This window comes from Uranotaenia lowii, chromosome 2 (genome assembly GCF_029784155.1).
Source record: "Uranotaenia lowii strain MFRU-FL chromosome 2, ASM2978415v1, whole genome shotgun sequence".
Lineage (NCBI taxonomy): Eukaryota > Metazoa > Arthropoda > Insecta > Diptera > Culicidae > Uranotaenia > Uranotaenia lowii.
The window spans coordinates 328,423,454-328,446,871 of NC_073692.1; the positions used below are offsets into that span (position 1 = coordinate 328,423,454).

General features: G+C 35.5%; 1 long non-coding RNA gene across 1 annotated transcript; it reads left to right on the forward strand.

The window, feature by feature from the left end:
• The first annotated feature begins 1,817 nt into the window (after window positions 1–1,817).
• On the forward strand, window positions 1,818–2,544 carry LOC129743948 (uncharacterized). The gene is made up of 3 exons (XR_008736750.1): window positions 1,818–1,930; window positions 1,991–2,111; window positions 2,176–2,544. It is a non-coding gene; the product is annotated as an uncharacterized LOC129743948 (long non-coding RNA).
• Window positions 2,545–23,418: the final 20,874 nt, after the last annotated feature.

Genomic DNA, 23,418 nt, shown 5'->3' on the forward strand with positions numbered 1-23,418 from the left:
AATAACTGTAAAAAAAATAGAATTCAGACAATAACGGATGTTTACAACGACTTTTTTGAGAATTTTCTATTTTCACCTACGATGTCGAGGTGATGTGCATCTTTTTCAATTGCCAATTTCTCGTAAACTAGCCGGCTCTACATTGAAACAATCCTTATATTCCAAACAACCAGTTAGGAAAAGAAACGGCGGTTAAAGATGAAGAAAAAAGTGTTTATTTACAAAAAACTAAAATCTTGTCTCCAACCCCTGCCTGGGGTAAGTGTGGACGGCTTTAAAAAGACTTGATGTTTACACATTTTTTCAATTTTCTGTCCTTCATCCTTCATGAATTGCATTTTTTAGCTAAGTTTAGCATTCGGTTGATGAAAAGTTTGGTAAAGTACTTGTTTGTTCAGTGTTTTTTGATAAAATCGGAACTCGTGTGTTGTAGCATAAATTACACAAAATAATTATTGAAAGATGCCTTACTAATAATATCATGAACTTTTTTTTTCAAACTTTTGGACGGTTCGAGCAATAAAATAACGTATTCAACCAAGAAAACACAAATTGTTTGAAAATTTCCTGAGAAACCAAAAAGAAAATCTTCCGTCCACACTTACCCCATAAATCGGGGTAAGTGAAGACACCAGCAGTCCATTACAATTTACGTAATAACTTTTTTCGCTTTGCTTCTATCGAGCTCATCTCTTCAGCGTTTGTAAACAACATGTTCTGCATTACACTGAATGTAATTTTATGAAAATTGCTCCACTGCTGATTTTTGAATGATTTTTTAAAGTTGAACTATACGAAAAACCGTCCACACTTACCCCGGTGTACCTTATACATTTTGAAATTAGCAATTATGAAAATAAAATTAATTTCCTCATAATTTTCACCTGACCGGTTTCTAACACCCCCTCCCCCACCAATGATGACAGGGGACAAATGAAGCGTCGTTTATGTAATATTAAATCCTGAAAGGGCGATGATCCCTGGTGAAAAGATTCACTTCCCGTAAATAAAAAAATCACAATTACTTACCCCGATATTGTTCGCACTTGTCCCACGGCAACACCTAATTTTTTCTCAAAAATACCTTCTTCCACAATCCACTTGAAAAAAAAAAAACCAAACACTCGATCACGTATGTATGTATGGCTTTGGTGTTTCTTGGCCGAGAGTTTTATACTATATAACCACGACTTTTCCACTCGATCACTTTTCAACGAAAAAGCTGTTGAAAAGGCTTTTTTGTAGACTAAAAAATGCTCAACAAAAACCCATTTCTTACACGCTCCTTTTTGATTACTCAAAATTAAGTTTGACCAAAATTCAAAAGTTAGTTTAATTCTAAGAACTTAAAGTTGAGTCTCGTTTTCCTCCTTTGTGTTGATGAAAGAACATGTCACAAAATTTGAATTCACTTATCCGGAACAATTACCGGAAGACAGTAAGAACGAACGTCATAATTGAATGTCCACCGTTGTCAGCGTGAAATTACGTCCGTTATTGTCAGCATGTAGTGTGCGGCTTGGAATGTAATTTCTTGTGGGAATCATCCGGATGTTACAATCAAACGTACATTCGAGCAGAGTATCTTAGCATCATAAGATTTAATTTTGATTCGCAAAACGTTTAATTAAGTTAATTTGAATTGTAAAAAATAACTTTGCTCAAATTTGAGTATAAAGACATAGGCGACAATTGCGTGCCATTTGGAACTTAATTTTTGCACAGTTAGTTGATCGTGTTGTTTTGGTTGCATGTGTTATTTTAATTCGATCCGCTGAAAACTGTCCCGAATCCCGACTTTCAAATTCCGGCTCAAATGTCTCGACTTCGATCCGACTGGAGGATGTGGGCTATTCCTGGAGCCCGGTGGTTGTGTCGAAGACAGAATGCTGACATTGGAAGGTGCTTTCTGGCTGCTGTTGGCTTTCAGGTGAGTTTTTTCTTGTTCAACGCTAAGATAATATTTTGTAGTGAAAATTTCACCTTCTAGCTATTGGAAAAGGTTCCCCGGGCGATGCGATTCAGCCGAGGACTAAATAAAAGCCTGTTTTTTGGAGTGTACCGATATAACATGGACAGAAATTTATTTTTAAAATCTGCAAGATGTTGAGGTAAGATGCTTCTTGAATTAGTTTGGCTTGAGGTTAATTTTTTCTTGAATGTGTATATTTCTAGGCTGTCGTGATATATTATATTCTCGTGGAAACTTTTCATGCGCAAAGGTTCCGGCGTTCCATGGCTGAGACTTTCGGAGCAGTGCCGCTCCCGGAGGCTTTTGGATTCCATCGCTGCTGTTGACTGTGATGGCAGCCCAAACGTACCATATAGCGGTGCCCGTTCGGCTGAACTCGGAACGGCCTCTTTCCGTTTCTATTGTCGATTTACGGGGTGCTTTCGAAACACGCTGCGTATACCAGTTCAAATCTTTCTTCGTGTTGATGTTCCAGATTATGAAGTTTTCGAGTAAGATACGATATATGTTCCGATAAGTGATTGTTATTTTTTTGAGTAACGATAGCCTTCTTTAGTAATACATAAGGTTAAGGATAGATAATAAGTATTACCAAGTATTATCATGTTTGTATTGACAGTAGATTAAACTGATTTTGTTGTACAAAATTAAAACAAAATCGAATAAAAGTTTGATGCGATTTGATTGTAGTATTGATATGTACGAAAAAAAAAACATTTTTTGTTACTTTTCGAAAATTACTCCTATAAGAAAAAAGCGATCAATTTTGAAATTTTCACCCTAGTAGATGGTTTGTCGGCCTGGTCTACATGCGTAGGTATATCGATCATAAAAAAACAAACCGATCAAAACCAATTATGAACATGAATATAAAATTAATGATTACAAAATAAAAAAAGGTTCCCAACCATGTGTTTCAAATAATGCAAAATTTGCTTCGGGTAACCTATGGAGTGAAGACAGCGAGACATGAGTATCAATGATTCTACCATAGAATCCAATGATCGGTAAAACATATTTTTAAATTTCTATATAAGGTCATTTTTGAAATTTTCAGTTACGTAAATGGTTTATCGGCCTGGTCAACATGCATAGGTATATCGATCATAAAAAACATACCGATCAAAACCAATAAAGAACATGAATATAAAATTGAAGATAACAATATAAAAAACAATATAAAAAAAAGGTTCCCAACCATGTTTTCCAAATAATTCAACATTTTTCTGGGTAACCTATGGAGCCAAGACAGCGAGAAAATAGTATCTATGATTCTAACATAGAGTCAAATGATCGGTAAAATATATTTTCAAATTTGTATATATGAGGCCTTCAGGATCAAAGGGGCGTAAGTTCCAAAATCGTCAATTTGAATTAAGTATAACCAACGGTTTTTTTTATGTTTCAATGTACATCTGGTGTATTTACCTATTTATAATTTTTTTCGAAAACTTTTTGATTGAGTTTAAACTGCTCGAATTCGAAAAATATATGAAAAATTGTGCAACTTCACAACTTTGAAGCGGGTTTTCTCGAAACTATCATTTAGGCACTTGTACCCCTTTCCCGACCGTCTTATATGATAATTTTTGAAATTTTCAGTTTAGTAATTGAAGGGCTTGTCTAAACGCATAAGTATATCGATCATAAAAAAAAAACATACCGATCAAAATCAATTAAGAAGACGAATTTAAAATAAAGATTACAATATAAAAAAAAGGTTCCCAACCATGTATTTCAAATAATGCAACATTTGCTCCGGGTAACCTATGGAGTGAAGACAGCGAGAAATGAGTATCAATGATTCTACCATAGAGTCCAATGATCGGTAAAACATATTTTTAAATTTCTATATAAGGTCATTTTTGGTCATTTTATCGGCCTAGTCAACATGCATAGGTATATCGATCATAAAAAAACATACCGATCAAAACCAATAAAAAACATGAATATAAAATTAAAGATTACAATATAAAAAAAGGTTCCCAACCATGTTTTCCAAATAATTCAACATTTGTTATGCATAACCTATATAGTCAAGACAGCGAGAAAATAGTATCTATGATTCTAACATAGAGTCAAATGATCGGTAAAATATATTTTCAAATTTGTATATATGAAGCCTTCAGGATCAGAGGGGTGTAAGTTCCAAAATCGTCAATTTGAATTAAGATAACCAACGGTTTTTTTATGTTTCAATGTACATCTGGTGCATTTACCTATTTATAATTTTTTTCGAAAACTTTTTGATTGAGTTTAAACTGCTCGAATTCGAAAAATATATGAAAAATTGTGCAACTTAACAACTTTGAAGCGGGTTTTCTCGAAACTATCATTTAGGCACTTGTACCCCTTTGATCCCAACCGCTTTATATGATAGTTTTTGAAATTTCCAGTTTAGTAAATGGTATGTCGGGCTGGTCTAAACGCATGAGTATATCGATCATAAAAAACATACCGATCAAAATCAATTAAAAAGACGAATTTGAAATCAAGATGACAATATAAAAAAAGGTTCCCAACCATGTGTTTCAAGTAATTCAACATTTTTCTGGGTAACCTATGGAGTCAAGACAGCAAGAATAGAATATGATTCTAACATAGAGTCCAATGGTCGGTTGAATATATTTTCAAATTTGTATCTATGTTCATTTTTACAATTTTCAGTTTAGTAAATGGAATGTCGGCCTGGTCTACTCGCATAGGTATGTGTATCGGTCAGAATCAATGTATAAGGCGAATATAACATAACGAATACAATATCTAAAAATTTGGCTTAAAAAGTTTTCTCTTCAATAAGCTTCGAAAACGATGTTTTTTCACTCCTCGATAAAATGCGTGCTTCTTCAAAATGGATCACTTTGAAAATGGCAACGAATGAAAAAAAAAATATCTCAATTTCAACTTTTTTAACCATTTTATAATTTTGGCATGAGAACTACCATCATGATTGCAATTTTTCCAAAAATTGATTTAAAAGCAACAGTATTAAATTATTAATTAAGTAACCATATAAAAGGGTTAATGAAAATAAGCGTATGAAGAAATTGATATGGTGTGCTTCGTTCTCCCGCACGCGCCCCTTCGTCGTTTTGTCCTCCACAGAGCAACCTGAATATAATGTTATGGGAAGTCTCGAAGTAACAATCGCTTTCATACCATGCAGTGTGGGCACGACGTACTCATCAACGACTTCATTAATTTGGGGGTCGTACCCCTTGGTGAAAACCATAAATATGTTTAATGCATCGGAATTTCGGTTCCGATGCTTTTTTGGATTGGTTCGGATTTTAACTGAACCAAAATAATGAAAAAAAAAAAAAAACTTTGACAGGGAAAATATGAAACAGTCTTCTTCCCCTCACACGGTTTCTGTCATGATGACATCAAACCTGAGTGGGAATGAAGCCTGTACGTTTTCCCTTGCACACATCGACAGATCCAAACTTTCAAATAGCAAGCGCGTAACTATGACGTCATGTATAATTTGACGTCATATTATCGATCATCTTGATTAGTGATAGCTTGACATTGCTGGCAAGCCAAATGGCCACGTTTTTTGGAGTGATGATTTTTGATATTTACTATGAAAAAAAAATTTTCAAACTATTTTGTATTTTTTTCTTTCTTTTATAGGTTGAAGAAGAAAAAAAATCAAATTTTTCAAGATAAAAATCATTTTTATTGTACTGCTCAGTTTCACAAAAACGTCGAGAACAAAGTTTACAAAAATTCACACAAATACACACAAATACACAGACATCATCAGAACTCATCGAGCTGATTCGATAGGTACCTATAAAGGTATATCTAAGACCCATAATTAATGATCTCCCAAATCGACCGATAACTATACCTTTCTGTAAGAAAGGCAAAAAGGTTCCCAACCATGTGTTTCAAGTAATTCAACATTTTTCTGGGTAACCTATGGAGTCAAGACAGCAAGAATAGAATATGATTCTAACATAGAGTCCAATGGTCGGTTGAATATATTTTCAAATTTGTATCTATGTTCATTTTTACAATTTTCAGTTTAGTAAATGGAATGTCGGCCTGGTCTACTCGCATAGGTATGTGTATCGGTCAGAATCAATGTATAAGGCGAATATAACATAACGAATACAATATCTAAAAATTTGGCTTAAAAAGTTTTCTCTTCAATAAGCTTCGAAAACGATGTTTTTTCACTCCTCGATAAAATGCGTGCTTCTTCAAAATGGATCACTTTGAAAATGGCAACGAATGAAAAAAAAAATATCTCAATTTCAACTTTTTTAACCATTTTATAATTTTGGCATGAGAACTACCATCATGATTGCAATTTTTCCAAAAATTGATTTAAAAGCAACAGTATTAAATTATTAATTAAGTAACCATATAAAAGGGTTAATGAAAATAAGCGTATGAAGAAATTGATATGGTGTGCTTCGTTCTCCCGCACGCGCCCCTTCGTCGTTTTGTCCTCCACAGAGCAACCTGAATATAATGTTATGGGAAGTCTCGAAGTAACAATCGCTTTCATACCATGCAGTGTGGGCACGACGTACTCATCAACGACTTCATTAATTTGGGGGTCGTACCCCTTGGTGAAAACCATAAATATGTTTAATGCATCGGAATTTCGGTTCCGATGCTTTTTTGGATTGGTTCGGATTTTAACTGAACCAAAATAATGAAAAAAAAAAAAAAACTTTGACAGGGAAAATATGAAACAGTCTTCTTCCCCTCACACGGTTTCTGTCATGATGACATCAAACCTGAGTGGGAATGAAGCCTGTACGTTTTCCCTTGCACACATCGACAGATCCAAACTTTCAAATAGCAAGCGCGTAACTATGACGTCATGTATAATTTGACGTCATATTATCGATCATCTTGATTAGTGATAGCTTGACATTGCTGGCAAGCCAAATGGCCACGTTTTTTGGAGTGATGATTTTTGATATTTACTATGAAAAAAAAATTTTCAAACTATTTTGTATTTTTTTCTTTCTTTTATAGGTTGAAGAAGAAAAAAAATCAAATTTTTCAAGATAAAAATCATTTTTATTGTACTGCTCAGTTTCACAAAAACGTCGAGAACAAAGTTTACAAAAATTCACACAAATACACACAAATACACAGACATCATCAGAACTCATCGAGCTGATTCGATAGGTACCTATAAAGGTATATCTAAGACCCATAATTAATGATCTCCCAAATCGACCGATAACTATACCTTTCTGTAAGAAAGGCAAAACCGTTTTGGTATCCGACTCCTCACGCTGCGCGTTCGAACTTGAAAGACGTTTTGTCCTTCACGCTGTCGCGTGGCGGACGGGTCTAAGGTATCACCCCTAGCTTTCACGCAGACCTAGGAAGCCCCGGCAGACCTAGACCAATGTCTTAGGGCCGCCGCTTCCGACGGCGGGTCGGCGGCCTCCTCGGATTTGGGAGCTTCGGCGGCTTTGTGCCGCCTCAGCCCCTTCATCCTCGTTGGTTGCGGCTTTGCCGCAAAAGAATGAAGTTATGTAACCCCTTTTTTTTTTTGTTACAATTCCTTTTTTTTAAATCAATTCTAGTAAGGATAAATGTTTTCAATTTTCTGGGAAATGGTTCTTCTGACGAAAAACATTCTGGTACATGGTTCATTTTGGTGAAAAAATTCTGGGAAATGGTACATTCTGGCGAAAACTTTTCTGGGGAATGGTTCGTCTGGGGAAAAAAAATTCTAGGGAATGGTTCTTTCTGGCGATTGGAGTTCTGGGGATTTTTCATTCTGGGCAATGGTTTTCGGGTAAATCGAGTACAACCGAAAAATACTGTGCTGTTTTGAAGCATTCGCCCAGAGAGCGTCTCAAAACGTTTGATTTAGAGAAATTTTTTTGGGTATAGTTGGGCCAAATGTACGATTATCCAAATATGGTATTGAACTTAAATCAATAAAACATACCCATAGATTAAAAATGGTTTATTGATTAATGTCTGAAAGTTTGGACAAAATTGTTTAACTAAGTTGTTTTTGGACAGCATTTCTACTGTGATGTAATTTTATGTGGGCCACCTTTCAAGATGAAATTAAAAAGATAATTAGCATGGTTTTATACGTTTTTGGCAATAATATTGGTTTTTTTTAATGCTACAATAAAAATTAAAAAAAAAAATCATTCGCAACTACAGGTTAGTGAATTTTTGAGAATGAATGGCATGAGCCATCCTACCCCGCTGGTGCGTTTTATACAGTTTTCCCCTATGTATCGGTCAGTATTGGGATAAGAAAAATCCTTTCTCAACACCTTCTGAAAACAGCATATAAAAGCGGCAACACCATTAAGAAACGGTTGGTCTCCTTGAACGATAAGATGCCGCATGATGAGAGATATGGAATTTATGAAATTCCCTGTGAGAGCTTCTTAGCTGTTTACATTGGCCAAACTCGTCGGAAATTCGAAGTTCGACTTAAAGAATGGCCGCCCAACTGACTTTCAAGAAATGTGTATGAAAAGCTTCATATTCGAACGCAGAGGAGTCGATGTTCATTAGTACCTCCGAGAAACTGCTTATGAATGAAGATGATCTACCAATTTTGTCGCCGTTTTTCACCTTCACCAAAACGAAAATTTTATAAAGGAACCATCTTTCGACGAATACTACGACACTCGTAGTACGATCCTGCCAGTAATTTTTCCGTGTGATCAGCCGGACATCGCCTTGTAGATGTTTAGCATCGTGTCGTGTCCGGTAATAGGTCGTGTGTTAATTGTGTGTTAAATTGCTTTACGGAAATTGTTGGTTTTTACACATACATAAGTAGAGATTTTAATTATCTTTAACTATCTTTCAAAATATTTGAACAGCCTGTAATATGTCATTAAACTGGATGTGCTAAACGTAAACACTTATGCTACACAAATAACACCCAACATATTACAAGACACGACACTTAACATTTCTACTAACGGAAAAAGGAGTTAAATTTACCTTTTTATCCGGTGAATTAAATTCCTTTTGTGCAGTCTGTAATCATTCAACATCACCTTGCAATGATGTGAAAAATTTGGTAACAACTTAAAATTCAGAAAAGATGGGTTTTATACAATAAACAAGATTCGTTTTGATTTTGTTATTTCAAATAACCTCTATCGTTCTGATATTTCTTTCTTAAGAACATTCGAGTTTTGGCCAACCACTTTTTCAAGATAATCCATACAATCGTGGCCTGCGGTGAAATACTATGAATGTCTTTGGTTCACTTTCATCAGTCGCTTACCACTAAAATTACGATAAATACGGGTGCCGTTGACCGTTCCATGTCTATAAGATTCAAATTAAAAAATCTATAGTAACATTTCCCTCTAGACTTATATTTCGGGGTAGGCTTCTAACACTGCATCATCTTTAGTAAACTGTAACAAACAAAAATAAGTTAAATTATAAGCAAACAAAGTTCTTGTCAGATGAGCAACCAAAAATATACAAGGAACATTTAGTTTTCGTGATTTTTTCTTCATAAGAATAGTAGAAAGGGTTATAACTTTCTTATGCTAGCGATTGCCCAAGCAAGACAGATCACAAAACACACCATTAAAATGTATACAATATGTAGAGCAAGAATTTGTTAACTGTCACTTGACTCATCGGCAATTTCAAATACCGTAGAAAATAATTCATCGCGGATTATTGAGTGTCGACAAATCGTCGCCGAGCACTTAAGAAGCCATTATTTACTTTATTTGCATACCTTTGTGGCTGATGAGGGAGAATGAAAAGCAAGAAAAACCATCACTGGGGTAGGAAAGAAGGCGCTGTTCGCGAGCCAAGGAGAGCTATTTTGGCAACTTGTGCGATTCAGTTTCTTGTCCTTCTGAAATGAAAAATATGTTTCAGCACTGTCAGTGGGTTTTTTTCGACTTTTTGTTCATAAACATAGTCGAAATGGAACGGCACTCGCGGGACATCAACAAGAAAAGGTAGAAAGTGTGGATATGATGTGGTCAGTGGAATAAAATAAAAATAAATTTCATGCTACATGGTGTGAACCACCGTCACCGAGCGAGCGAGCGAGCGGGGGTAAATGATCATAGAAATGTGAAACAAAAACAATCTCCGCGAGAAACTAATAACATTCGAGGTGACACGGAATGGGGCTGGTAGTAAATCTTGTTCTTTTTTGTTGCGATTTAAAGACTACAAGGTACTTTGCGATGAAGATAACAAACTTTAACATCAGAGGCAAAAAAGAGCAACCTGTAACGTATCTCGGCAGATGATAAAGTTGACGCAAATTGTTAGAAACATGAGCCAAAGGTAAGCAGACGTTGCTTCTAATCACTTTAGTGATTGATTCAAAAGGTTACTCAACCAAGGAATTTCCGTACATTTGTTTATGATTCAGGGTACTTATAGATAAATATAAATTAATATGGAGAAATACATTAGGTATTAAATATCAAAACCATATCAATTCAAACATCGAAAGAAGCTGCATATGCATTAAAAATTCGGATTTTTTTTTAAATACATAAAATGGTAGAATTTAAAGTATTTTGGTTCGTGTCATGTAATGTCTATCGCCTATTTCATTTTGAAATTGTGAAAGAGTAGCTATCAGATTGTTCTATCGTGAGACAAAATCAGAAAAATGAATACCTTCACATTCCGTTCTTATTCTCATTTATCTTCAGGCTACAAACATCGGGTGTGAAAGATTCGTTTTGGAATCCTGAAAAAATTGGCTGAAAAAATTGGCTGAAAAAATTGGCCAGCAAAAATCATTTCCCTGAACATTGGAATGCATTTGTGCAGCAGCAGCAGCATCAACCTTTGGCTCAACCGTACGGATTCGTTCCGATCCGGGCAAAGATTGTGTGTCTACCATTTGGGAAACGACCAGGAAAAAAACATTGGAGCGTGAAAAAAGTCGCGCCAAATCCAGACAAACGACGACGACGATTCGGTGACATTGCAAAAGAACAAATGAGAGCATTTTTTATCGATGTGTTCCATCCGCCGCCCGACGTTGACTACAAGAGTCCAATGTCCACCTCCATTAGGACGTCCAACTGGTGGCGACGTGGAACGAAAGTCATTCGCACTTGCCGACGACCGAAGACCGGTGCGATTGAATTCCTGGTTCGGAAATTCTTCCATCGTGTTTTACGAGATCCGTTTTTTATTCGCTTCTTGGGGCGACCCTCGAGGTTCCGTCCGATCAGTCCAATTCAGTTGTCTGGTTCGGTGGAGGATGAATGCCTATTGAAGGAATGATGAAAATTTGTTGAAATGGCGACGGTACGTGTATTGCAACGCCGTCCGGGAAATTTTGGAATTGCACAAATTTCAAACAGCTTTGCTTTGGAAACTCATCAACTACTTACGTAGGTTTATTTCAAGATAACGTTGAATATACTTTGTTTGAATTTTTTTAAGGTTATTTCTAACGAGACAAAAATCATACCTCAGACTTCTGCTTTTACATCTCTGTGCGAAATACCTAAATTTAAGGTATTTTTAAAAAGCTTTCATAAAATTTGTGAATTGATGAAAAATTAGTTTTTATAAATCACCTACATCTTCCCGTATCAAATGAACTGCTTTAAGAAGATATTTGCAAACTATTACGAGGTTAATCATCAGTTAAAGAAACGCCTTTTTTATTTAAGAGTAACTAGCTGATCCCAAACGTATTTCGTTACGCTTTCAATAATCAATAGGTACGTCAAGATGAGTTAAGAATATTGAATCCGTTGCATTTTTCAACGCACTAGTCAGAGTAAAACATTAAGTGGTATTCAAAGTCGGCACTTTTCTTGTCTCGTCTGCTTGACCTTCACACTAAAATGTCAAAAGACTGCCTCTCACAAAATTATTGCACAAAACACTGAACTTTCAATGTAGGCGACCTCTTTTACCGTCCCATGGTCGGGAATTCGATGATTGAAACCAATTTAACAAACATCAAAACTCCTTTTTACGATGTTTTCTATTCAAACCATTTGAAAATAGCAAACAATTAATATAGACGGCCCATGTATAGTAACGATAATACCGCAAAACAGTGAACAACTAACATGAAAGACTCCTTTTTTACTGTAATACTCCCAGGCGCCAATGTTCATTACAATCTTTTGCACAATTATCAGTATACCGCAAAAATAGTTAACAGATATTTTGAAGGACCCCTTTGATCGACCCCTGAATCTTTGAAACCTGGAAACCCCGAATATGATACCTGGAATTGATTGCTCGTCACTCCTATGTGGAAATTTTCATCTCAACCCTATGTATAATAAGGCCAGTATCGCAAAAACAATACCACTTTTTCTTAAAGGGTGATACGGTCAAAATTTGGTCGAGGGGAAAACGCGTGTAAATCGGTGAAACCGTTTATTTAAAAAACTTAACCCCTGCCATCAGATTTTGTACAGCCACCTGGTTCACCTTCTTCGCCGCAGAAAGTCAGTTTGTCTTGAACTGCTGCTCGTCTTTAGCAGTTTTTTTGGTCTTCTTTAGGTTCTTCTTGACAATAGCCCAGTATTTCTCAATTGGGCGGAGTTCTGGCGTGTTGGGCGTGTCGTGAATTTCTTGGTTGACAGTTCCGGAAGCAATGAAAATGCTGCTTTTCAAGCCACAGGTACAGATGGCTTGCCAAACCAGGTATTTCTTCGCGAACTTTGACAGTTTCATATGCTTGAAAATATCTGCTACCTTTCCCCTTCCTTTTGCCGTATAAAACTCCTGTCCCGGAAGCTGCTTGTAGTCGGCTTTGACGTAGGTTTCGTCGTCCATTACCACGCAGTCAAACTTCGTCAGCATCGTCGTGTACAGCCTCCGGGATCGCGCTTTGGCCGTCGTATTTTGTTTATCATCGCGATTTGGAGTCACTACCTTCTTGTAAGTCGAAAGTCCGGCTCGTTTTTTGGCTCGATGCACGGTTGTAGACGATAAACCCAGCTTATTTGCGGCATCTCGGAGAGAGAGGTTAGGGTTTCGCTTGAAACTACCGGCAACTCTCTTTGTCGTCTCAGCGGCTTCCGGTTTTCGATTTCCCCCCGATCCAGACTTCCTGGCTGTCGACAAACGTTCCCCAAACACTTTAATTACATATGTAACGGTTGATTTATCAACTTTTAGCGATTTTGTCAGCTTTGCGTGCGAGTTGCTCGGATTTTCGCGATGCGCGAGCGAAATTGTGATACGCTGCTCTTCTTCGTTGGACGGCATTTTGACAACTGAAGAGTGAATTCCAAAATCAAAATAGGAGCAACATTCTACACACACACACCTTCAAAATAAGGGGTGTTCAGGTTCTTGAAATGCAAAATTGAAAGAAATACGTCAAGTTGATATTGACCAAATTTTAACCGTATCACCCTTTACTTCTCGATGGGATGAAGCTCCGGAGTGTTGGGAGTGTTGAACATTTTCGGCACGAAATTGACCTCATTTTCCGCATACCACTTCAGCACGTCCTTGGAGAAGTGGCATGAGGCCAAATCCGGTCAGAAGATTGTCGGGACGTTGTGGGCCTTCAGGAGAGGAAGCAGCCGCCTCTGGACCCACTTTTTCATGTAGCACCTGTCCGTTCATCGTGTCCTGGGTCATGAAAGGTACACTCCGCTCCCCGCACGTGCCGATGGCTCGCCAAATCAGGAATTTATTCGAAAATTTGGACATCTTCTGAGTGCGGACATGCTCCAGAACGCTGAACTTATCCTTGGCCATGAAAAACAGGTTGCCGGGATCTGTTTGAAGTCGGCCTTCACATATGTTTCGTCGTCCATAATGCAGCATTCAACTTTCTTCAGGATGTTGAAGTATAACTTTCTGGCACGGATTTTGACGGATTTGTTCTGCTTCTCGTCGCGATTAGGGTCCTTTTATACCTTGAACGTTCGAAGCCCGGCCTTAGTTTTTACCGTTTGGACAAAACTTCAGCTTCTTAGCCACATTTCGAAAGGACGCGGTTGTGATTTTTGGTGTTGTACGGAATACTTTTCCCTTCACTTCTGGGTTTCCGATCGGGTGGCCAATCGTTCTTCGAACCGCTTGATCACTCGCGATTCTCAACGTTTTAGCGATGGAACAATGCGAGAGATTCTTGGTTTCGTGATGAATGCGCAAGATTTTATCACGCACGAGCTGTTGTTCCATTTTCGCGAGTTTTGATCAATGACTTTAAAACAATGCACTATGAACTGAATCCACCTAAATTTTCATTAAATTCTACCCAATGGTTAAAAAGTTAGAGCAATTTCATAGTGTGGCAATTTCATCGTGGGCACCTTTAGGGGGAACTAGTCTATGGCTGGTAAACGTATGATAGGCATCTAAAACTCTTGGATAGTAGTATGGAGAGGATCGCCTTAATTTTGCATTTGTAATTTGGTCAGTTTTCCGGCTTATTAAATGTGAATTGCACATAAACGTCATCATTGGTCGGTTATCTTTCGACTACAGTAGACATGAAATAACAAAACGGAAGTTCAAACGAAATAAAAGAAAAACTAATAAAAATACGATTTTCTATGACCGGTCAGAATATTTTTGTCTATTACCGGATATTCAAAATCAAATATGATTTCATCTTGAAATTTCCATTTTAACATTTCTTGAGCACCCTCGAATGGTTAACAGAAGGTAAAGATTCAAGAACCTAAAATATTTTTCCTCTGAGAAACTTTGAGTTTTGATGTCCGGTCACAGACAATTTTTCTCTTGTTTTTTTTTTAAACAAATCTGGTTTTGTCAAAAAAAAACTTTTATGAAAGGCTTCGTAGAATGCTCAGTTTCAAAAACTCGTACTCACAAGACCTGTGCAAGTGATTTGAGTCATTTTGCTACTTTTTTTGCCATTGGTGACAACTTTAGTGAAGTAATTCGTAGTTTCCGGCCATAATCATCACCTTTGAAAATCAGTGAAAACAAAAATAAAATGTTTTCTCTTACCAAATGAATAAGTTTTCAATCATTTTTTCCAATGTGGATGAGAGATAATTTTATTGATACGCCTCAAATCAGTAGAGAAATCAATATTAACAAAAGCCTATTTATGAAGTTATTGCTAAAAAAGTTCAAGTTTCCGGTTGTAGGCAAGTTCCCTCCTAAGTCGAAAAGGTTTCCGTTGTTTTTAAGCTTTTAAAAATAAATCAGGGATCTTGAAGTTTTATTTGAAAGAAAAACATGCGTGACAATGTATAAAATTATAAGGAATAGATGTAAAAGAATAAGTTTGGGGTTTAAATCAGATTTATTTTCCACTCTTGTAAGTTCGATATATTTTGGTTCAAGTTACAATATTCGGTTTATGAGATGGTAAATAAATGAGAAAATATAAACAAAACTGTATGTATTTTACTCGATTAGTTCAAAACTATTTGTTGCTAAAACTACTTTTCTACAATAAGGTTAATTATTAAAACAGTTTTGTCAGAATTAATAATGATTCTTTAATATCAACTCCTTTTTCAAAAATTTTTAACTTCAAGGCGTTAAAGTTTTAAAATAGACTGAGTTAATTTGGGGTAATTTCTGAATTTCATAAACCCTGGGGTTTTAAAGGTAAGGTATTGGTTTAAAACTCATCCATATTTTTTCCGGAATTTTTAAGTTACGTTTACATGATATAATTTTAACTTCTATGTTTGTTGGAAAAATTGAATATTTTGTTCTAACAGACCAACGTTATTTTTGTTTCTTCTATGTAATCATGGATAATGCGGTTTGTACCAATATTTAAATTCTCTAAAGGAAATTTTACGCTGAACAACTTTGTTGAACACTGAAACCTCGTATCTTATAAGGCAAAAAAGTTATTAGCTGTTTAATAGGGCTAGGCATTGGAAAACAATCAATACAACTGACATCACTACTGGTGCCTAGCAAGGTATTGCTTGAAAATAGTCATGCAATATCTGCATACCCATGGGCAAGCTTGGTTCCACAGAAGAAAAAAAAGAGGATGTTTTTTTTATAATAAAATATTCAATTTTCCCGTACAAACGTTGAGATTTAGATTTACTTAAGTAACCGTAACTTAAAAATTCTGCAAAAAAAAAACCATGGATGAGTTTTTTACCAATACGAGGCTTACCAGACCCCGGGGTTCGAAAAACTAAATAATGACCTCAAATCGACTCAGTCTATTGACCAATTAAAGTGAAATTTTTCACAGTTTGCTATCTTAGCAGTAAAATTTTAGCTTTTTGTTTTTTTAATTTCTATATATTTAGCCTAGGGCCATCCTAATATGCGTGTAATTGAAATGGAAATAGAAAATTGATTTTTCGTTTCTAAATTCACTCTACTGTAGATTTCGACTTTCTAATGCTGAGATTTGAATTTGATTTTTAACTTTCATTTAAACGACTTTCTGAACTCCGTTATTTGCTAATGTCTCCCTGGGGATATCTTTCGATGGCAGACATAGGAAAAATCCTAACCCATCCAAAAAGCAATTCACCACTAGTCGCATCAAATAAGTGAAGTACATGTTTGCCCACAAATAAGCATAAAACCCATAAATCGCTGGAGCTGTAACTCACATGTACCCAAACGTGTTCTATAGAGCTATATGAATATCGAAGGTATTAAACTTGAAGATTTGTATACATATTTCAGGCGCATTTTCCCCTTGAATTACTTAGACCGTTCACAGTCAGTCGTCAAATTGTTATGTGTGTTTCTTCTAGTCAGCAGCTGAGCGATGGTTTCGGACTACTTTGAAGGTGATATTGCAATCATTCGCATTGCTACTTCTCCGATGTGGTTCGAGATGGTCAAGTCTAGAGTCCGTAACTCACGGGATTCTTCTTCGAATCTGCTCCGGCCGAATCACTCCAGCAGCATCCGAATCGGGTTGAGCGATGGCAAACTCGAACTACGGGTATTTGGTTCCTAAAATCCCGAGAAAGTGTGAACGGGATGCCATACGACGTATGAACTGCTTGGTATATTCACTGACCTGACTCTATATCTAAAGTTACGTTTCTATACTTTCGCAGCTTGTTCAAGACCATGTTGGCGAGCTACAACAAGTAACGACCAGCCGGCATAGGAAAGTAATGGAAGTTGGGAAAATTTTGAACGAGCCCTGAAATGGGCTGTTTAAATAAAATTAAAAATTCGATTTTATTTCAAAATTCAATTGACGTTTGACTTATGGGGGTTGAACACCTAGAATCTCAGACGTAATAAAATTTTGAGTTTTCTTAAAGTTCATTTTTATCTTTCCATGGCGACCGTCATAAATTCGTTTAAACCCAAATCCATACGTCTCTATTGAAAAACTTAGTTTTTAAGTTATTTTCAAAATATCGATGAAAGAATTTAATTTTGTTAGCAATATTTTGAATTATTTAGGAATTTACCTTCAACCGGCATCTCAAAGATTTTGCCCAGATGTCTGGCTGGCTGGAATTGTATGTTATCGAAGGAACTGTTGACCACACCACGTGCCATACGGGAATAATATGTTTCCCTCGAACAAAACGTTATGCTTCCCGGGGTTTCTCGGCGATTGGGATCCGATGCTGGAAGGTTTCTCCTCAAGTTGCAAGCGCCAATGGTCTTCATTGCTTTCGGTGCCTCTGGCAGTTAGTATGTGCGAACGAAACCTGAATTGTGTTACATAATAAATATGTTACGCCGGCCGAGCTGGTGTCGTGGGTCAGTTCCATTACCGGAGAACGACCGGGGTCGAGCTGAGTATGCCGGGTTTCTGGTGAAGAATTTTTCCTACGGGTTGCCCGCTTTGTTGGAAGCAAATGAGTCGTGATTGATGTGGCTTTCTTGCGATTTATCATGAGATGGTGGAGAATCTGAGAGCTATCTCTTTTTTATGGATCCATCTGAACCTCTAAGATATGATGGTGGATTCTATTTATATCTCGAATTCTTTTTCCACCAGTACCGAATTTCGCACTAAAACATCAAATCCATTTCGAAACTAGGACGACATGTTGGGGAAAAACAACAGCTCACTCACGTTAAGTGGCAAATGCTCTTCATGAACGACTCATTGACCACAGTCTGACTGGTTGGCTGGGTGGGAGGCCCTCTGTGTCTCGCGCTCGTCCATCAACGATGACAGCATTCCCAAATTCCTCATATTTCAAGAATCGGCTTGTAACTGTATCCATCGTTGTCAATGCACGTGCTGAAAACTCAAAACTTGTCGCTGTCAGTATGTCAAGTATTGTGTCACCAAGATGCCGCAATCCACCACTCTGTCGTCTCATCATCGATCCATTTTTGCTTAAACTTTAACGAACTGTTCAATTTCAGATTATTATGAATAAGAAAGCTGCAAACATCTATTCGTCTTAAAATACTATCTATATTTGAAAATGTTAAATGCGTCTAACAATGTTTTCCATAAAATGTTGAAATAAATAAAAATCCTTTAAACTTCTTGTGAATATCATTTAATTTTAATTATTTAGAAAAAAAATATCTAAAAATTCAGTCATACTTGATTCATATATCTTAAAAATAAAAACGTCAAACGCTGGTAAGATTGTAGAAAAAAAGATATTGATTACTTATCGATAAAAACAACAAACTTCAACAAAAGATAAAAGAAAAAACTTCTTAAACGAGACTGATCTTAATCATTCAATTTTCAAAATTTGATAACTTTGCATTGTTTCAAGAAATCTACCAATCATGAATAATAGAAAAAAATTCAAAGATGACCCCTTAGACATTGGTTTAAGGTATAAATATAAAAATTCAACTGGCATTGGAAAATAAACTCCTGAGAAAATTTGCGAACTATAACATTGTACAATCGTAGGGTTGCCATCCGTCCCGCAAAAACGGGACATGTCCCGCCGTCCCGCTTTTTCATTAAAATGTTTCTCTATTTTTTTTTGGAAAACTTTCAAAAAGTTCTGCACTGACTTACACTGGATAAAATTAAATCTGAGCTACAATTTGAATTCATTGGTTAAACTCAGAAAATATTTTGAATACGTCTTTTTTTCTAAATCTAAATAATTCTTAAGTTTTTAACACTACAGTAGGATTCTGATTCAGTTAAGCGTTTTTGGAGAACATTCAACAAATGCTATGTAAAAAAATTGGGTATGAAGAAAATATTGTACATGTTGCTTTCAAATGATTACAGATCTTTAGTTTATCGCCGGAATCTAAATTAAATTGGTAAAAGTATACATTAGGCTGCCAGATTTTTTTCAACACGTATCCACGGCCGGATCAATTTTGTCAAAACTCATAAATTACTTAAAAAAAAACTAAGTTAAAAAAAAAAAATTTAAAAATAAAAAATGTTTCATATTAATTTGTCTACAGATTTTAAATCGTATTAAAGGCTTCCTAAAAAACATTTCATAATACTTGCTCAAAAAGTTTCATATTGGAGCCATAAATGAAAAATTCTTTCAACTAATTTTTTTTGTTTGATTTGCCATATAAAGTGAATAAAGTCAGGCAAAATCTGGGCATTTTTCAATCAAAACCGGGCAGCCGGGACTGTATTAAATATCCTGGCTATCCCGGATAAAACCGGGAAATCTGGCAACCTTAAGTATACGCAACTTTTTTCGACTCAATGGAGTAATCAAATTATTAAAACAAAGTTGAAATATATTTGTTACTTCACAAAGATTTTTAACGAGGCATCAAATTCGCCGTTTACACGTTGAATTTGAATTTTTTTTTTCTCAAATAGCATGTTAAGGCTATGATCATTTAGAATCCGAACAGTTACAAACGGGTGTATTTTTAAAAATATTCACTTGATCGAAAAACTTTCTATGTAAGAAATGAAGGTTTTTTTTATGTTTTACGTTGGAAATGAAAGTGTTAACATGACATTTAATCTATAAATATAAAAATGAATGTTTGTCTGTCTGTCTGTTCCCTATAGACTCGGAAACTACTGAACCGATCATCGTCAAAATTGGCATCTGAGGGTTTTTGAGGCCGGTGATGGTTTCTGTAATAGTCAAAACTCCATCCGACTTAAGGGAAGGGGGGCTTCCATACTAAATTTGTAGTTTTTCGGAACAAATTAAAGTCATGACATACATTTTCTCGAGATTTTTCTTCCTTTGGGCGGTTTGTTTTTCGTCTCCAAGGTCGAGGCGTCGAGCCAACGTCGCAAAAGGATAGTAACGATGGCATAGCATACTGATCAGTGGGAATATTTTGGCGCGTATTTCTCAACCAAGCATATTTTCAATGCAAGGGGTGGCGATATGAAGCCTTGATGTAATTTTTTTTTCTACTCAATTTCAAGCTCATTTGTACAGCACATGGTTATGAATGACGCCTAGATGAGACCCAGGTTGACATTTTGCCGATCGATTAAAACATATACCTACATTTTGTTTTGTCAAAACTGTAATTGAAAAGTCATGGCATCCATTTTGTGAGATTTTCTTTTATTTGAGGGGTTTGTTTTTCGTCTCTATGGTCAAGCAAATGTCGTCGTCGCAAGTGGATAGTAACTAAAGCATACTGTTCATTGATCGCTGGAAAAATTCAACAATCAGGCGCCGTTTTCTCAACCAAGTACCTTTATTTCTTATGCACGTGGGGGCGATATGCAACCTTGATGTGTTTTTTTCTTGCTTAATTGCACGTGGTAATAAATGACGCCTAGATGTGACACGGATTGGTATTTTATCAATCGAATCAAAACCAATTGAAAGATTTGCAAAAATACTTCCATATTTAGTTCGTGTTAATGTAGGCAGCATTCGACTTTTCATTTAAGGAACATTAGAACATGTTCAAACGTTCAACTTTTTCTGTTAAAAAAAATAAAAATTATGTTTTCTTCTAGAAATTGTTACTTCAGCCAAAAAACACAACTGAAACGAATTTAGAAATGAAAATGGGAGCTTTTTATGTTAAATAATTCTGAAAAAAACCATCGTACTTTTTGCTTACATACCAATTCAAGTACGTACTTAACATGAAAAGTGTTTTTTTGTTACATGGCTGCATAAAAGAGACTTTTTATCCGCTTCGTTTTTGAAAAGCGAGACTTTAGAACTGATATTCAACTGGAAGCAAAATTTTTACGAAAATTTTTTAGTATACCGTTAAAGTGGTCAAAACAATATTTCCTCCTGTAAACTTACACGGTGGGACAAGGGTAAACGTCGAAATTTTAAGAAATTCATCTTCAAAATTATTCAATATGTTGGAAAGATCAGAAAGGGTATTCCGAATGTTGAAACTGAAGCGAATATTGAAAATTCTTAAATGAAGGTCATTCCCTTTGAACAGCATTCGTTAAAAGTGGAGTAACAAACATAAATTTATTCTGCAGGAATACTGCAGATATATCAGTGAAACTTGATAGAACATAAAACAGGAATTCGTATTAAAACCATTTTAAGCCATTACTCTGACGCATCTGTAAATAAGCATTGCATTGACACTTGCCCCAATATACGGGACAAAAGTAAATTAAGAAATTTGTTTTTGCCAACATTTTTGCATATTTGACTTTTAAAGAGAAAATAAAAAAAACGCTGAGAACTTATTAAGTGATGCAACTGATATTTTTTTAAATATGTATTCATATTTTTGCCGCAGTAAATTTATTTAAAAAATAAAGAAATTTGCACTGTATCTAATACATAACTAATTTAATATATTTTTCATTACCATGATAAGTGCTGCTTGGGTCTCAAGCCGGTTAAATTTGCCTACCATCTTCAAGCAGTGGGGGACAAAATTGGAAAAGATGGGAGAGCTCCCATGGAAATTTAAGATAAAGAGCTTTTCAAAGAAGGGACCATATTTAAAAAGGTTTTTTTTGGGTACAGAGTACAAATTTCAAATCTTGAAAAACGAGTTTAGAGATCAAGTTTCAGTAAATAATATATACCATCTTTGAATTGCAATTCAGAACTACAACTGCAGCTGTCATTTCAAAGTTGTTGGTTCGCAAGTATGATGAGGTTTGATTTAAAAAAATGCTCTCTAAAATCTAAATTTTAATAAGTTTTTACAAATTACATTTATTTCCGGAAGGTGTAGCAAAGCACAACGGGTCAGCTAGTGTAAAATATAAAAAAAAAATATTTATCAATGATTTCAAGAAAAATTCTAATTTTTTCATAAAATCTCTTTTTTATCTTTGCATACTTTTTTCAGTCATGTATTGAATAATTTTTTTTTACCACAGAAGCAAAATCTTTGCAAAATCAGAATATTTTACTCAAACTCACCTGGAAAAAGCAATTGGAATCTGGTTGGAACCTTTTCATGAGTAGTCATCTCGAAGAATTTGATCTCTTAAATCCGGTTTCAACATACACTTTTTTTGTTCGTCAGAACACATCTGTCATATTGCGTACCAGAGGCACAGATTGCGATCTTTGGAACTGATCATTATTAGTTATTAATTTGGTGTCTACTAGTCAGGCAACACTTTTTACCTGCCGGAAATGGATTTTTTGCATTATTTAACCATATTTAAGATCAAGGGTTGCACTCCGATGGTTGATTTGAACTTCGTGTGGATCCTAGAGTCGCTTCTTATACTTCTTAACCATTTGGTCCGAGAAAAAAATCAGAAAAAATCAACAGTTCACGAGCTTTCAAGTCAACAATGAAGAATTTTCGATGCGCAAAATGCGTAAAAGGCATGCATTGCATCGTAAATATCTCAAACACACGTTAACTTAAAAACCTATCATAAATAGAAAAGATAGTTCTTTTTATAACCAACACAACACTACTAAATTTTTGCATATCCGAGCTCTATTAACGTAGCTATCACCGAAATAAAGTGCCCGGATACTAAATGATCATAGCTTTAGTTCGAGAAAATCGTGGAAAATAAACGTGCTTATGGTAAAAATAAACCACAGAAATAGAAACCATGTAAGGAAAACTGATCAAAATCAATCTGCGTTTAAAAAATCTTAAAGTACTTTCTATGAACAACTTTGGCTAATAGTATACGTATAAGTTTGGCTATACAATTAGATAAGCCTGTTTTAGGAGTTTCTCAAATGTTTCGCTTTTATCTTAAAATTTCTTGCAAAACTATGCTACGTAAAATTTATGTTGGAAAATCTCTCAGACTTGCCCGATTTTCCCAATAGTTTTGTTTTGGGGATTAATGAACAGTTATATATTTTAAAGATTTATTTTTACCAATTAAATAAATTCAGCAGTTTAGAGTTTCCTCCATAACGTTTAATATTTTTAAACATCGATGTATTTGGTTTTTTAGATATCTCAAAAAGACTAAAGGGCTAACTTGAATTAAGGTCAGTATTTTTGCAAATAGGCGTTTGGTATTTTCACACAATTTCTTCTAAAAGTATTGCAATTAATAAATCAAAAAAATATATTTCTTGAAATTTTCTCTTACATGAATAGTACGTTTAGGCAGTTTTGTTTTATTTTTGTGTTTTTCCATAGTTAGACTGAGTTTTTTGGAATTATTTTTCCATGAAAAATATTCCAAAAAT